Raw genomic sequence first — 16,055 nt, forward strand, 5'->3', positions numbered from 1 at the left:
GTCGGTAATAAAGGGCAGGACAGGAATGACATGACATGGACCCACCTGAGGTCCATCCACTCACCCTCCAGGGACCTGAATCAGCTCTGAGTGCCCATGGGAGCTGGGACCCAGGGCAGGAACTTCTCCTCTAGGACCAGCCCCTGGGACACCGTCCTTGTACCCTGGAAAGGGACAGGGCTGAGTGAGAGGGATCCCGCGGCCCTGAGGAGGGACCAGGGAGAAATGGTGAGGGTCCCAGGAGGGCACGGTGGGCTACAGATGGAAATATTGGGAAGGAAATCATGGAGCCAAGGCTGAGGTCATTGGGAACAGACGTTGAACTGCCCTGTCCATCATGGAGCCCAGTGGGAGAGCCATTGCCAGGTGAGGGGCTCATGGTTGGCCCATCAGGTCAGAGTCAGGGAAAGCTTGGAACAGTGCCTCCCATGGGGCGTTTTTTAAACTCTGCCAATGCACGTGAGCTAAGGAAAGACACTGACTAGTCCTGCAGCAGAGAAACAGTTTCATATCATGGAGCCTGACAATTCCCCCATCATGTTCATTCCTCCTTTCAGCTCAGGTAGCCTGGGACACCCTTCAAGGCATGGTTACTGGTGCTAGGAACATGGGGTGAGGATGAGGCACAAGGAAACTCAGTTTATGTTCTAATGGGCCTGAGTCAAGGTCAGGCTCAAGGTAACTCTAGCAGGGGGCATGGACCTCCATTACAAGAGTCTCAACACCTGAAGTCAGATGAGGGTGAGATTCTTTATGGTTGGTTTAAGGATGGAGCAGGTGTTGTCAGACTGCACAAGAAAGGTGTGAAGGGCATGGGAGTTGACCTTGATGGAATAGAAAGGGCACAGTCCTGGGCACCAATTGGGCATCCTGTGATGTCCCCGGGAGGGAGTATCAACTGGAATTCAGGAGCCGAGTAAGAGCAGGTCAGTCCAGCTCAGAGCAGGCAGAGTGTGGCCTGTGGGGTACAGCAAGGTCAGGCCTCGCTGGGGACACAGCACCCCCACACCACTCCTCCCCTGGGCCCCTTGCCCCTCGCTCCCTTGTCTCAGCCCTGAGTGCAGCTGGTGTCAGAGACACACTCACTCCAGGCCCATGAGATGGGGAGACTGACTAATTTGTCAATTTTTTAAAAATATTTTTTTATTGATTTCAGAGAAGAAGGGGAGGGAGAGAGAGATAGAAACATCAATGATGAGAGGGGATCACTGATTGGTTGTCTCCAGCACGCCCCCCCACTGAGGATCAAGCCCACACCCCGGCATATGCCCTTGACTGGAATCAAACTCAGGATCCTTCAGTCCACAGTCTGACGCTCTATCCATTGAGCCAAACCAGCCAGGGCTAATTTGTCAATTTTTTATGTACGTGTTAGGAAACCTACTTTATTATATAATGGAAGTTTAGCTTTATATGGACACCCCTGCACTGGAATTAGTCCATTATATCCAGCTTTTAGTGTATTTACTTGGGTGTATCTCAGGTGTTGTTTACATATGAGAACAGAATAAGGTCCCGCATGGTGATGTTGGGTCTGGAAGTGTCCCCCAGACCTCTCCAGCTTTTCCATGCCAGCAAGTGGCTGAGGGGCTGAGCTGCTGGCCTCGGGGGCTCTCCCTCAGTCGGGATGCGGTCCCAGCCTCCACCAGCTGCATCTGGGTGGGTCTCTCCTCCTCATGTTCCTGCAAAATGGTTTTGGCATCAGAAGCTTCACAAGGTCCAGGTTGGACTTTAGCAAAATTGCCTCCCAGGATGGTTCCCACTTTGCACCAAAGGACCCTTATCGAATAGACCGCCTTTGAGTGACACCCTCCGCTTGGATGTCCAATGACGTGGTCCATCAGACAGGAAGGAATGCATCATGGGATATCCCAGATTCGCCCTCCTCCTCCTGTGGTGCCCCACGTGTGCATGAAAGGCGTGCCTCCAGCAGATCCGTCCCCACCAGGATGTGTGTGTCACACGCCAGCACAGATGAGGGAATGGGGACGTTTCTCTCTGGTCCTCCAGTTCGCAGGATGGTGGTCTGGTCCCCGCCGTCCCCACGGTAACCATGGCCACTGAGTCGCTTGGGGAACTCCAGCAGGTGAATGGCTCTGCCGGTGAAAGCACCGCGGGTCCCCCAAGTGATGACAACAGTGTGTCTGCGAGCGGCGGCCATCTGTCCAGTGGGAGCCTCTTCGGGAGGCTTCTGTGCGTCCCGACACGACCCCAGGGGCTCTCGATGGTGCCAGGTGACAAGAAGCCAGCATGCTGTAGCTCCCCTGGTGCCTCTGGGCAGGCTATGGAACCTCACTCACGGTGCAATAGACGCCCTCCAAACTCATCCCAATCCCGGGAGACCACAGTACAAGCAGCCTATCAGGCACCAGCTTCCTGTGGGAGAATTGCTTCCAACAGTCCTGCTGCTGTACAAGTCGCTGTGTCATCCATCCACCCTACAATCTGCTGAGGGGGTGGAGGGGGGACAGTGTGCGCCCCTGGCAGAGCAGACAGCAGCCGGGGGCAGTGGCCCAGGCTTCCTCCAGCACAGCTGCAGGTGGGGGCCCAGGGGTGGGGCAGGGCCTCCCAGAGAGAGGTTTTTGTACGAGTCTGTGTCACAGTGTTGGGTTTTCGGCGGAGGGACCCAGCTGACCGTCCTAGGTGAGTGTCTCCTTCCCCCTCCTTTGCTGCTCTCCCAGAGGATTGGGCCATTTTTTGCTGGTTTTTCTCTTTATCTGGGTCCTGTCCCAGCCGGTGGCCAAGCTTTCACTCAGGATCCCAGCCCTTGAGAACCTGAGCTCTGTGGGTCCCTGGTCTTACTGTCCTATTTGGTCACCCTCAGCCGTTCACCTCTGACCCCAGAGACAGAGGAATGGTCAGGATGTCCTGTTTGTGGATTCTTCCATCTGTCTCTGAGGGTCATGCTGGATTCTAGAAGGGCCCTTTTCTGTCTTCCTCTGTTAAGTTCCTGTGGGACAAGCTTATTTCAGGGGGTCATTGGTGGCCCCCTTCCTAAGAGAAAGAGAGGAAAAGGAGCACTGAGGGGGTAACCTTGTGAAACTTTTAGGGTGACTCAGGGCCCTCTGGAAGCTAGAGACACTCCAGTCAGAGGTTCAGGGCAGGTCTCAGGGACTGTGGACTCATGAACAAGGGCCAGGAATGGTGCTGGGGTGCAGGGCTCCCCGGGGCTGCATGGAGCTGCCATGCAGAGTCCTGACCAGCCTGGCACCAGGGAAGCCTGCAGGAGGAAGGGCACGGGGGGAGGAGAAGGTGCTGGAGGAAGGGCCATGGGAGGACAGGTGTGAGGACAAGGTGGCCTTTGGTCTCTGCAGGAGAAACATCCTTTCAGAAGAAATGGCAGAATCCATGGCATGAGAGCTCTAGTGATCTGAGCAATTTGCGGGGATGCCACTGACGGTAGAATGAAAGAGACCCAAGGACAGACAGACAGACATTTTGTTCATCAGAAAAAGCTGCCACCCAGTTTAGACAGGGAGCAGGAGACATAGATTTGGGTGAAACACTGAGCCCTTGGGCCCATGCTCCGAAGCCTCCAGCACCGAGAATCAGGTCAGAGGTGTCCACGGATGGACCCAGCAGGAGGTCAGAGGACTCAGAGCATCTTTTGTGGGTCAAACAGACGGACAGACACAGACAGGCCAGTCAGATACCAGGAGAAGGCAGAGCCAGAGGGTGACAGTCAGATGTGTGGGGGGCAGAACGGGGCCCACAAGGATGGTGATGGCAGGTTCCAGGCTCAGGGTTTCTCAGGAAAATGGGGAGTTGAGTTAGGAACACCCCAAACTGCCCTGCATGGCATGGACTCTCATACCCAGAGAGGCCCCTGCCCTCGGGGCCCTGCATGGTCCTCAGGACACTGTGCCCACAGGAGGACCGAGGGCAGCAGCTTTCAGGATGGCCCCTGAGCCTCTCCCCTCCTGCCCCTCCCGCACCCACAGGCCAGCCCAAGTCTGCACCCTCCGTGTCGCTGTTCCCGCCATCCGCTGAGGAGCTCAACAGCAACAAGGCCACACTGGTGTGTCTCATGAGTGACTTCTACCCGGGCAGCGTGACGGTGGCCTGGAAGGCAAATGGCACCCCCGTCACCCAGGGCGTGGAGACCACCAAGCCCTCCAAGCAGAGCAACAACAAGTACGCGGCCAGCAGCTACCTGAGCGTGTCCAGCCAGGACTGGAAGTCCGCCAGCGCCTACAGCTGCCAGGTCACGCACGACGGGAAGACCGTGGAGAAGACAGTGGTCCCCTCGGAGTGTTCCTAGGACCTGAGTCCCCACTTCTGGGGACACTTCTCCGTCAGACCCTCCCTTCCCCTGATCCCCACTGTCCCCCTGCGGCTCCTGCCCTGGTCGCTCAGACTGGGCAGGTGGCCATCCCTCCCCGGTTCCCCTTCTCCTGAATAAACTCCTGTCATTTCTCATCTGACATTTCGCATGTGTGTTCTGTGGGGGGGAGGGTCTCAAGGTGAAATAAAGGCAGGATGGTTATGGCATGTGGTTCCATCTACCCATCGTTAGCTCAACCCACCAACCAGGCACCTGAATCAGCTCTGAGTGCCAGTCGGAGCCAGGACCCAGAGCAGGCACTACTCCGATGGGGCCGCCACCTGGGACATAGTCCCTTTTAACCTAATGAGGGTCCCAGAAGGGCAGCAGGGTCTACAGATGGAAATATTGGGAAGGAATCCATTGAGCCAAGTCAATCCTCTTAGAGAGAGACATTGAACCCACTGGGGAAATCCTTTACCTTCTGGGCGTTTCTTGGTTGGTCCATCACCATGGAGTCATGGAAAGCTTTGAACAGAGCATCCCATGCTGTGTTTGTCAAAGTTTGCCAATGTACATTAGCTAAGCAATGACACCGACTAGTCCTGCAGCAGAAAAACAATTAAATATCATGTAGCCTAACAATTCCCCCATCATGTTCATTCCTCCTACCAACACAGGGAGCTCTGAGACAGTCTTCAAGGGATGGTCACTGGTGTGGGAATATGGGGTGAGGAAGAGGCACAAGGAAGCTCAGTTTACATTCTGATGGGCCTGGGTCAGGTTCAAGGTGACCTTAGAGGGGTATGGACTTCCATCATGAGGAATCTCAACAACTGATGTCATATCAGGGTGAGACTTTTTATAGGTGGATTAAGATGGAGCAGGTGATGTCAGCCCTCAGGTGGAGTAGACATGGGAGTTGACCTTGAAGGATTAGAAAGGGCACCGTCCTCGGCACAGAATGGGCATCCAGTGATGTCCCAGGGAGAGCATATCCACTGGAATTCAGGAGCCCAGTAAGGGCAGGTCAGACCAGCTCAGAGCAGGGGGCAAGTGGCCTGTGGGTTACAGCAAGGTCAGCCTTCCCCCTTGCCACAGCACCCCCACACCACTCCACCATTGTGAGGGAAGGCAGGGGACACCCCCAAGGTCATCCTAAAAGACAGGCTGACAATTCTAAAGGACCACCCTGACATCACCCTAAACAGTGCCAATCTAGGCTATCGATAGAGAAGATCAGCCTGAGCCCCTGATCAGATGGCTGGGGACACAGGAAGTTGCCAGGAGATTCTGTACACAGGCCAGCCTGCCTTTCCCTGGAAGGGGAGGGAGGGAGAGAGGGATTAAAGGCCACCTTCCCCTCATGCTCTCACCCAGGGATTAGGGTTGTTGGACATAAGAGAGATGTGCCACCCATTCCCATGGAACCTCACTCACGATGAAATAAGCGCCCTCTAAACTCATCCCAGATCCCAGGAGACCGCAGTAGACAGAGTATATCAAACACCAATATCCTTTGGGAGAATTGCATCCAACAGGCCTGCTGCTGTACAAGTCGCTGTGTCACCCATCCACCCTGCAATCTGCTGAGGTGGTGGAGGGGGGACAGTGTGTGCCCCTGGCAGAGCAGACACCACCCTGGGGCAGTGGCCCAGGCTTCCTCCAGCACAGCTGCAGGTGGGGGCTCTAGGGGTGGGGCAGGGCCTCCCAGAGAGAGGTTTTTGTATGAGCCTGTGTCACAGTGTAGGGTGTTCGGCGGAGGGACCCAGCTGACCGTCCTAGGTGAGTCTCTCCTTCTCCCTCCTTTGCTGCTCTCCTACAAGTTTGGGCCATTTTCTGCGAGTTCTGCTCTTTCTCTGCCTCCTGTCTCAGCCTGTGGCCAAGCTTTCACCCTGGATCCCGGCCCTTGGGAACCTGAGCTCTATGGGTCCCTGGTCTTACTGTCCTATTTGGTCACCCTCAGCTGTTCACCTCTGCCCCCAGAGACAGGAATGGTCAGGGTGCCCTGTGTGTGGATTCTTCCATCTGTCTCTGAGGGTCATGCTGGATTCTAGATGGGCACTGTTCTGTTTCCCTCTGATGGGCTCCTGTGGCAGCAGATTTATTTCTGGGTGTCAATAGGGGCCCCCATCTCAAAGAGAATATGGGATAAGGACTGCAGAAGGGGAAACCAAATTCTAGAATGCCCCGGAACCTTCAGGGCCAAGATTGAAGACACCCGGGTCGGAGGTTCGGATGACATGAACAGGGGCCAGGATGGTGCTGGGGTGCAGGGCTCCCCGGGGCTGCATGGAGCTGGCATGCGGAGTCCTGACCAGCCTGGCACCAGGGAAGCCTGCGGGAGGAAGGACACAGCGGGGAGGAGAAGGTGCTGGAGGAAGGGCATGGAAGGTCAGGTGTGAGGACAAGGCGGCCTTTGGTCTCTGCAGAAAGAACATTCTCACAGAAGGAATGGCAGAATCTATGGCATGAAAGCTCAAGTGATCTGACCAATCTGTGGGGATGCCAGTGACTGTAGAATGAGAGAGACCCAACGACAGACAGACATTTTGTTCATCAGGAAAAGCTGCCACCCAGTTTAGACCTGGAGCAGGAGACATAGATTTGGGGGAGAAACTGAGCCCTTGGGTGGATACTACAAAGCCCCCAGCACCGAGGATCAGGTCAGAGGTGTCCACGGATGGACCCTGCAGGAGGTCAGAGGGCTCAGAGCATCTATTGCGAGACAAACAGACAGACACAGGCCCAGTCAGATACCAGGAGAAGGCAGAGCCAGAGGGTGACAGTCAGATGTGTGGGGGGCAGAACGGGGCCCACAAGGACGGTGATGGCAGGTGTATAGGCTCAGGGTTTCTCAGGAAAATGGGGACTTGAGCTACGAACACCCCCAAACTGCCCTGCATGGCATGGACTCTCACACCCAGAGAGGCCCCTGCCCTCGGGTCCCTGCATGGTCCTCAGGACACTGTGCCCACAGGAGGACCGAGGGCAGCAGCTTTCAGGATGGCCCCTGAGCCTCTCCCCTCCTGCCCCTCCCGCACCCACAGGCCAGCCCAAGTCTGCACCCTCCGTGTCGCTGTTCCCGCCATCCGCTGAGGAGCTCAACAGCAACAAGGCCACACTGGTGTGTCTCATGAGTGACTTCTACCCGGGCAGCGTGACGGTGGCCTGGAAGGCAAATGGCACCCCCGTCACCCAGGGCGTGGAGACCACCAAGCCCTCCAAGCAGAGCAACAACAAGTACGCGGCCAGCAGCTACCTGAGCGTGTCCAGCCAAGACTGGAAGTCCGCCAGCGCCTACAGCTGCCAGGTCACGCACGACGGGAAGACCGTGGAGAAGACAGTGGTCCCCTCGGAGTGTTCCTAGGACCTGAGTCCCCACTTCTGGGGACACTTATCCTGCAGACACCCCGTTTCCCTGCTCCCCACTGTCCCCCTGTGGCTCCTGCCCTGGTCGCTCAGACTGGGCAGGTGGCCATCCCTCCCCGGTTCCCCTTCTCCTGAATAAACTCCTGTCATTTCTCATCTGACATTTCGCATGTGTGTTCTGTGGGGGGGAGGGTCTCAAGGTGAAATAAAGGCAGGATGGTTATGGCATGTGGTTCCATCTACCCATCGTTCGCTCAACCCACCAACTAGGCACCTGGATCAGTTCTGAGTGCCTGTGGGAGATGGAACCCAGAGCAGGAACTTCTCCTGTGGGGCCGGCCCTGGGGAGGCCGTCCTTTTCCACTGGGAAGGGACAACGGCTCAGTGACAAATATGCAGGGGCCCTGAGGAGGGATCAGGGAGAAATGGAGAGGGTCCCAGGAGGGCAGGGTGAGCTACAGATGGAAATATGGGGAGGGAAATTATGGAGGAAGGCTGTGGTTTTTGGGAACAGACATTCAACTGCCCTGCTCCATCATGGAGCCCAATGGGAGAGCCACTACAGGTGAAGGTTTCTGGTTGGTTCTTCACCACCGAGTCATGGAAAGCTTTGAACAGTGCCTCCCATGGTCCATTTGTCAAACTCTGCCAATGCACATTAGCTAAGCAAGGACACTGACTAGTCCTACATCAGAGAAAGTTTAATATCACATAGCCTGACCATTCCCCAATCTTGATCCACCTCTTACCAACTCAGGGAGCCTGGAACACTCTTCAAGGCATCGTTACTGGTGCTGGGAACATGGAGTGGGAATGAGGCACAAGGAAGCACAGTTTATGTTCTCATCGTCTTGGGTCAGGCTCAGGCTCAAGATGACCCTAGCATAGGCCTGGGACCTCCATCATGAAGGTCTTAAACCCTGAAGTCAGGTCAACCTGAGAGTTTTGGGGGTTGGTTTAAGGATGGAGCAGGTGATATCAGGCCTCTGGTGGAGGGGACACGGGAGTTGACCTCGATGGATCAGAAAGGGCACTGTCCTGGGCACAGAATGGGCATCCAGTGCGGCCCAGGGAGGGCATATCCACTAGAATTCAGGAGCCGAGTAAGGACAGGTCAGACCAGCTCAGAGCAGGGAGCGTGTGGCCTGTGGGTTATACCAAGGTCAGGCCTCTCTGGTGACACAGTACCCCCACACCAGTCCACTCCTGGGAGCGTAGGCAGGGGATACCCCCAACGTCACCCTAAAAGACAGGTTGGAAATCCTACAGAACACCCCCCACCCCAACATCAACCAGAACACTGCCAATCTAGGCTGTCCCTAGGGAAGATAAGTCTGAGGCCTTGATGAGATGGTTGGGGACATAGGAAGTGGCCAATAGACTGTACACAGGCCAACCTGCCTTTCCCTGGAAGGGGAGGGAGGGAGAGAGAAAATACAGCCTGCCCTCCCCTCATGCTCTCACCAAGGGATTAGGGCTTTGGGACATAAGAGAGATGCGCCATTCATTCCCATGAATCTTCACTCCCAGTGACAAAAATAGCCTCCAAAGCATCCCACATCCAGGAGGCCAGAGTGGTAAAGAGTTCATCAGACACTGAATTCCTTTAGGAGAGTTGCTTCCAACAATCCTGCTTCTGTACAACACCCTGTGTCCTCTATCTTGTCATCTGCTGTGTCATGGCAGGGGGTAGGGGAGGGGAAGGGGGCAATGTGTGTGCCCCTTGCAACCATAACAGCAGCCTGGGTCAGTGGCCCAGGCTTCCTCCATCACAGCTGCAGGTGGGGGCCCAGGGGTGGGGCAGGGCTCCCAAAGAGAGGTTTTTGTATGAGCCTGTGTCACAGTGTGCTGTGTTCGGCGGAGGGACCCAGCTGACCGTCCTAGGTGAGTCTCTCATTCGCTCTTCTCCCCACCTCCTCCAGCAGTTTGGGCCATTTTCTACTAGGTTTGCTATTTTTCTGGCTGTTCTCTCTGCTTCTGACCAAGTTTTCACCCAAGATCCTGGTCTTTTGGGACAGTGAGCTCTTCCTTTCTTCCTTCTTACTGTCCTATTTGCATCCACGGGTCACTAGTAGCTCTTTCTCTCTGTCCCCAGAGACAGAGGAATGGACAGGAGGCCCTGTAGACGCTTCTATCTGTCTGCCAGGGTCATGCTGGATGCTAGAGGGGCCTGCTCTGTCTTTCCCTGATGGGTTGCTAAGGCATGGGATCATTTCTGGGGGTCAATTGTAGCCACTGTCACAGTGGAAGAAAGTATAAGGAGCCCTGAGAGAGTCAACGCGTGCAAATTTTAAGGTGACACAGTACCATCTGGGCCAAGGCTAGAGAGGTTCAGGGCAGGTCTCAGGGACTGTGGACTCATGAACTGGGGCCAGGAATGGTGTTGGGTTAGAGGGGCTCCCGGGGCTGCATGGAGCTGCCATGCAGAGTCCTGACCAGCCTCACACCAGGGAAGCCTGCAGGAGGAAGGACACAGGGGGAGGAGAAGGTGCAGGAGGAAGGGCATGGAAGGACAGGTATGAGGACAAGGTGGTCTTTGGTCTCTGCAGGGTGAACATCCTCTCAGAAGGTAATGTACAACTATTGGCATAAAGGTCATACCACTGGATGTCACCGACTAGCGGAGATTACTTTGACTGTAGAATGAGAGAGACCCAGGGACAGACAGACAGACATTTTGTTCATCAGCAAAACTCATACTCACTTAAGAGAAAGTCCAGGACAGGTAGACTGGGGAGGGCGGGTAGGGACAGAACCCTGAAGGGCAAAGACTCGAAGACCCTAGCACAGAGGATCAGGTCAGAGGTGTCCACGGATGGACCCAGCAGGAGGTCAGAGGACTCAGAGCATCTTTTTGGGGACAAACAGACAGACAGACACAGACAGGCCCAGTCAGATACCAGGAGAAGGCAGAGCCAGACGGTGACAGTCAGATGTGTGGGGGGCAGAACGGGGCCCACAAGGATGGTGATGGCAGGTTCCAGGCTCAGGGTTTCTCAGGAAAATGGGGAGTTGAGTTAGGAACACCCCAAACTGCCCTGCACGGCATGGATCTCACACCCAGAGAGGCCCTGCCCTCGGGTCCCTGCATGGTCCTCAGGACACTGTGCCCACAGGAGGACTGAGGGCAGCAGCTTTCAGGATGGCCCCTGAGCCTCTCCCCTCCTGCCCCTCCCGCACCCACAGGCCAGCCCAAGTCTGCACCCTCCGTGTCGCTGTTCCCGCCATCCGCTGAGGAGCTCAACAGCAACAAGGCCACACTGGTGTGTCTCATGAGTGACTTCTACCCGGGCAGCGTGACGGTGGCCTGGAAGGCAAATGGCACCCCCGTCACCCAGGGCGTGGAGACCACCAAGCCCTCCAAGCAGAGCAACAACAAGTACGCGGCCAGCAGCTACCTGAGTGTGTCCAGCCAAGACTGGAAGTCCGCCAGCGCCTACAGCTGCCAGGTCACGCACAACGGGAAGACCGTGGAGAAGACAGTGGTCCCCTCGGAGTGTTCCTAGGACCTGAGTCCCCACTTCTGGGGACACTTCTCAGTCAGACGCTCCCTTCCCCCGCTCCCCATGTCCCCCTGCGGCTCCTGCCCTGGTCGCTCAGACTGGGCAGGTGGCCATCCCTCCCCGGTTCCCCTTCTCCTGAATAAACTCCTGTCATTTCTCATCTGACATTTCGCATGTGTGTTCTGTGTGGGGGACGGGTGTTTGGGTTCAACCAAGGGCAGGAGGGTTATGACATGTGGCTCCATCTACTCATCATTAGCTCAACCAACTAACTAGGGACCTCAATCAGCTCTGAGTGCCTGTGGGAGACGGAACCCAGAGCAGGAACTTCTCCTGCGGGGCCGGCCCCCGGGAGGCCGTCCTACTTCACTTGAAGGGACAGAGGCTGAATAAGAAAGATGTGGGCACCCTGAGGGGCGATGAAGAAAAGATGAAGAGGGTCCCCGGAGGGAAAGGTGGGCTACAGATGGAAATATTGGGAAGGAAATCATAGAGCCAAGGCTGAGGTCATTGGGAACAGACATTAAACTTCCCTTTCCCATCATGGAGCCCAATGGGAGAGCCATTACTAGGTGAAGGTTCCTGGTTGGCTCCTCATCATAAAAATCATGAAAAGCTTTGAAAAGTGCCTGCCCATGGTCCATTTGTCAAACTTGGACAATGCATGCTAAGTCAGCAATGACACTGTCAAGTCATACAGCAGAGAAACAGTTTAATATCATATAACCTAACAATTGCCCAATCATGCCACACCCCTTACCAACTCAGGGAGCCTGGAACTCATGGTGCTGGGAAGCTGGGCTGAGGATGAGGCACAAGGAAGCTCGTTTTATGTTCTCATTGTCTTGGGTCAGCCTCAGACTCAAGGTGACCCTAGCTTGGTCTTGGGACCTCCATCATGTAGGTCTCAAACCCTGAAGTCAGATCAACCTGAGTGTTTTGGGGGTTGGTTTAAGGACGGACCAGGTGATATCAGGCCTCAGATGGAGTGGACATGGGAATTGACCTCGATGGATCAGAAAGGGACCCATCCTGGGCACAGAATGGGCATCCAGTGCAGCCCAGGGAGGGCATATCCACTGGAATTCAGGATTAGAGTTAGGGCAGGTCAGACAATCTCAGATCAGGGGGAGTGTGGCCTACGGGTTACAGCAAGGTCAGGTCTCCCCGGTGACACAGCACCCCCACACCACTCCACCCCTGGAAAGAATGTCAGGGGATACCCACAAGCTCACCCTAAAGGGCAGGTTGGCAAAGACTACAGTCCCACCATGACATCACCATTGCTATCCCAATCTAGGCTGCTCTAGGGACCATAAGTCAGAGGTCTGGATCAGATGGCTGGAGACATAGGAAGTTGCCAGTAGACTTTCTATACAGACCAACCTGTCTTTCCCTGGAAGGAGAATAGGGCAGAGGAAATACGCACTGCCCTCTCCTCATGCTCTCACCAGGGATTAGGGGTGTTTGCACATAAGAGAGGTGTGCCACCCGTTCCCATGAAATGTCCCGCACGGTGACACAGATGCCCACCATACTCATCCCACATCCCAGGGGAGCAGAGTGAAACAGCCTGTCAAACACCTAATTCCTTTGGGAGAATTGCTTCCAAGAATGCTATGTCCGTGCAATGCACCCTGTCCCCTATCCTATCACCTGCTGGTCTGAAAGGGGGGACAGTGTGTGTGCTCCTTGCAGACCAGACACCCCCTAAGGCAGTGGCCCAGGCTTCCTCCAGCACAGCTGCAGGGGGAGGGGATGGGGGGGGCGGGGGGCTCAGGGGTGGAGCAAGGCCTCCCAGAGAGAGGTTTTTGTATGAGCTTGTGTCACAGTGTAATGTGTTCGGCGGAGGGACCCAGCTGACCGTCCTAGGTGAGTCTCTCCTTCCCCCTCCTTCCCTGCTCCACTACAAAGTTTGGGCCGTTTTCTGCTATTTTTGCTCTTTTTCTGGTCTTGCCTCAGCCTGTGGCCAAGCTTTCACCCAGAACCCCAGCCCTTGGGCACCTGAGGTCTTCCCACCCTGTTCTTACTGTCCTACTTGGTCACCCTCAGCCACTCACCTCTGACCTCAGAGACAGGGGAATGGACAGGATGCCTTGTGGATTCTTCTGTCTGTCTGTCTGTCTGTCTGTCTGGGAGGGTCGTGCTGGATTCTAGTTGGGCTCTGTTCTGTCTTCCCCTGTTGGGCTCCTGTGGGACAAGATTTATATCTGGAAGTCACTGGTGGCCCCTGTCTTAAGGGGAAGAGAGGATTGAGGGGATCCAGATGGAAATTTTAGAGTGACCCAGGCGCCAGGGCCAAGGCAAGAGACACCCAGGTCAGAGGTTCAGAGCAGGTCTCAGGGACTGTGGACTCATGAACAGGGGCCAGGAAAGGTCCTGGGGTGCAGGGCTCCCCGGGGCTGCATGGAGCTGCCATGCAGAGTCCTGACCAGCCTGGCACCAGGGAAGCCTGCAGGAGGAAGGACACAAGGGGGAAGAGAAGGTGCTGGAGGAAGGGCATGGAAGGTCAGGGATGAGGATAAGGTGGTCTTTGTTCTCTGAAGGATGAACATCCTCTCCGAAGGTAACGTACAACTATTGGCATAAAAGCTCCAGTGATGTGACCGAATAGCGGGGACTCCATTGACTGGAGAATGAGAGAGACTCAGGGACAGACAGATAGACTTTTTGTTCATCAGAAAAACTGATACCAACTTAAAAGAAAGTCTTGGACAGGTAGATTGGGGGGTGGGAACAGAACCCTGAGGGCAAAGACCCTAAGACCCCAGCACAGAGGATCAGGTGAGAGTGTCCACAGATAGCAGTCAGAGGGCTCAGAGCATCTTTTGTGGGACAAACAGATGGACAGACACAGACAGGCCCAGTCAGATACCAGGAGAAGGCAGAGCCAGACGGTGACAGTCAGATGTGTGGGGGGCAGAACGGGGCCCACAAGGACGGGTGATGGCAGGTACAGGCTCAGGATTTCTCAGGAAAATGGGGAGTTCAGTTAGGAACACCCCAAACTGCCCTGCATGGCATGGACTCTCACACCCAAGGACGGCCCTGCCCTCGGGGTCCTGCATGGTCCTCAGGACACTGTGCCCACAGGAGGACCGAGGGCAGCAGCTTTCAGGATGGGCCCTGAGCCTCTCCCCTCCTGCCCCTCCCGCACCCACAGGTCAGCCCAAGTCTGCACCCTCCGTGTCTCTGTTCCCGCCATCCGCTGAGGAGCTCAACAGCAACAAGGCCACACTGGTGTGTCTCATGAGTGACTTCTACCCGGGCAGCGTGACGGTGGCCTGGAAGGCAAATGGCACCCCCGTCACCCAGGGCGTGGAGACCACCAAGCCCTCCAAGCAGAGCAACAACAAGTACGCGGCCAGCAGCTACCTGAGCGTGTCCAGCCAGGATTGGAAATCCGCCAGCGACTACAGCTGCCAGGTCACGCACGACGGGAAGACCGTGGAGAAGACAGTGGTCCCCTCGGAGTGTTCCTAGGACCTGAGTCCCCACTTCTGGGGACACTTCTCAGTCAGACGCTCCCTTCCCCTGATCCCCACTGTCCGCCTGCGGTTCCTGCCCTGGTCGCTCAGACTGGGCAGGTGGCTATCCCTCCCAGGTTCCCCTTCTCCTGAATAAACTCCTGTCATTTCTCATCGGACATTTCGCATGTGTGTTCTGTGTGGGGAGGGTCTCTGGGTTGAAGGGTCAGTAATAAAGGGCAGGACAGGAATGACATGACATGGACCCACCTGAGGTCCACTCCACTCACCCTCCAGGGGCCTCAAAGAGCTCTGAGTGCCCATGGGAGCTGGGACACCGGGAAGGAACTTCTCCTGTGGGACCAGCCCCTGGGATGCAGTCCTTGTCACCTGGAAAGGGGGAAGGGATGCGTGAGAGCCATCAAGGGGCCCTGAGGAAGGAGCAGGGAGAAATGAAGAGGGTCGCAGGAGGGCACGGTGTGCTACAGATGGAAATATCGGGAAGGAAATCATGGAGCCAAGACTATGGTCATTGGGAACAGTCATTGAACATCCCTTTCGCATCATGGAGCCCAATGAGAAAGCCATTCCCGGGTGAAGGTTCCTGGTTGACTCCTCCCCATAAAATCATGAATCGCTTTCAACAGTGCCTCCCATGGTGCGTTTGTCAAACTTTGACAATGCATGTTAGGTCAGTAATGACACTGACAAGTCATACAGCAGAGAAACAGTTTAATATCACATAACCTAACAATTCCCCAATCATGCCACACCCCTTACCAACTCAGAGAGCCTGGATCTCATGGTGCTGGGAACCTGGGCTGAGGATGAGGCACAAGGAAGCTCAGTTTCTGTTTGTATGATCTTGGGTCAGGCTCAGGCTCAAGATGACCCTAGATTGGCCAGGGACCTCCATCATGAAGATCTCAAACCCTGAAGCCAGATCAACCTGAGAGTTTTGGGGGTTGGTTTAAGGATGGAGCAGGTGATGTCAGCTTCTCAGGTGGAGGGGACATGGGAGTTGACCTTGATGGAGCACAAAGGCCACCATCCCCCGCACAGAATGGGCATCCAGAGTGACCCAGGGAGGGCATATCCACTGGAATTCAAGAGCCGAGTAAAGGCAGGTCAGACAATCTCAGATCAGGGGGCGTGTGGCCTGTGGATTCCAGCAAGGTCAGGCCTTCCCGCTGACACAGCACCCCCACGCCACTCCAGCCCTGGGAGCGAAGGCAGGGGACACCCCCAAGCTCACCCTCAAGGGCAGGTTGGCAAAGACTACAGTCCCACTGTGACATCACCCGTGCTCTCCCGATCTAGGCTGCCCCTGGTGAAAATAAGCCAGAGATCTGGATCAGATGGTTGGGGACATAGGAAGTTGCCAGTAGACACTCTACACAGACCAACCTGTCTTTCCCTGGAATGGGGGGGAAGGGAGAGGAGGTAATA

The 16,055-nt window shown here is 55.7% G+C and overlaps 4 gene segments (V, D, J or C); all 4 read left to right on the plus strand.

The window, feature by feature from the left end:
• The first annotated feature begins 2,053 nt into the window (after positions 1-2,053).
• Positions 2,054-4,417, plus strand: LOC308535040 (Ig lambda chain C region-like). The segment is given in 3 exons: positions 2,054-2,227; positions 2,604-2,643; positions 3,942-4,417.
• Positions 4,418-6,003: 1,586 nt separating this feature from the next.
• On the plus strand, positions 6,004-7,796 carry LOC308535082 (Ig lambda chain C region-like). The segment is given in 2 exons: positions 6,004-6,049; positions 7,315-7,796.
• Positions 7,797-8,599: 803 nt separating this feature from the next.
• Positions 8,600-11,299, plus strand: LOC308535041 (Ig lambda chain C region-like). The segment is given in 3 exons: positions 8,600-8,608; positions 9,412-9,520; positions 10,823-11,299.
• A 1,344-nt stretch (positions 11,300-12,643) lies between these two features.
• On the plus strand, positions 12,644-14,778 carry LOC308535042 (Ig lambda chain C region-like). The segment is given in 3 exons: positions 12,644-12,655; positions 12,972-13,011; positions 14,303-14,778.
• Positions 14,779-16,055: the final 1,277 nt, after the last annotated feature.

This window comes from Myotis nattereri (assembly GCF_964212035.1).
Source record: "Myotis nattereri genome assembly, chromosome: 19".
In the NCBI taxonomy this organism is placed as follows: domain Eukaryota; kingdom Metazoa; phylum Chordata; class Mammalia; order Chiroptera; family Vespertilionidae; genus Myotis; species Myotis nattereri.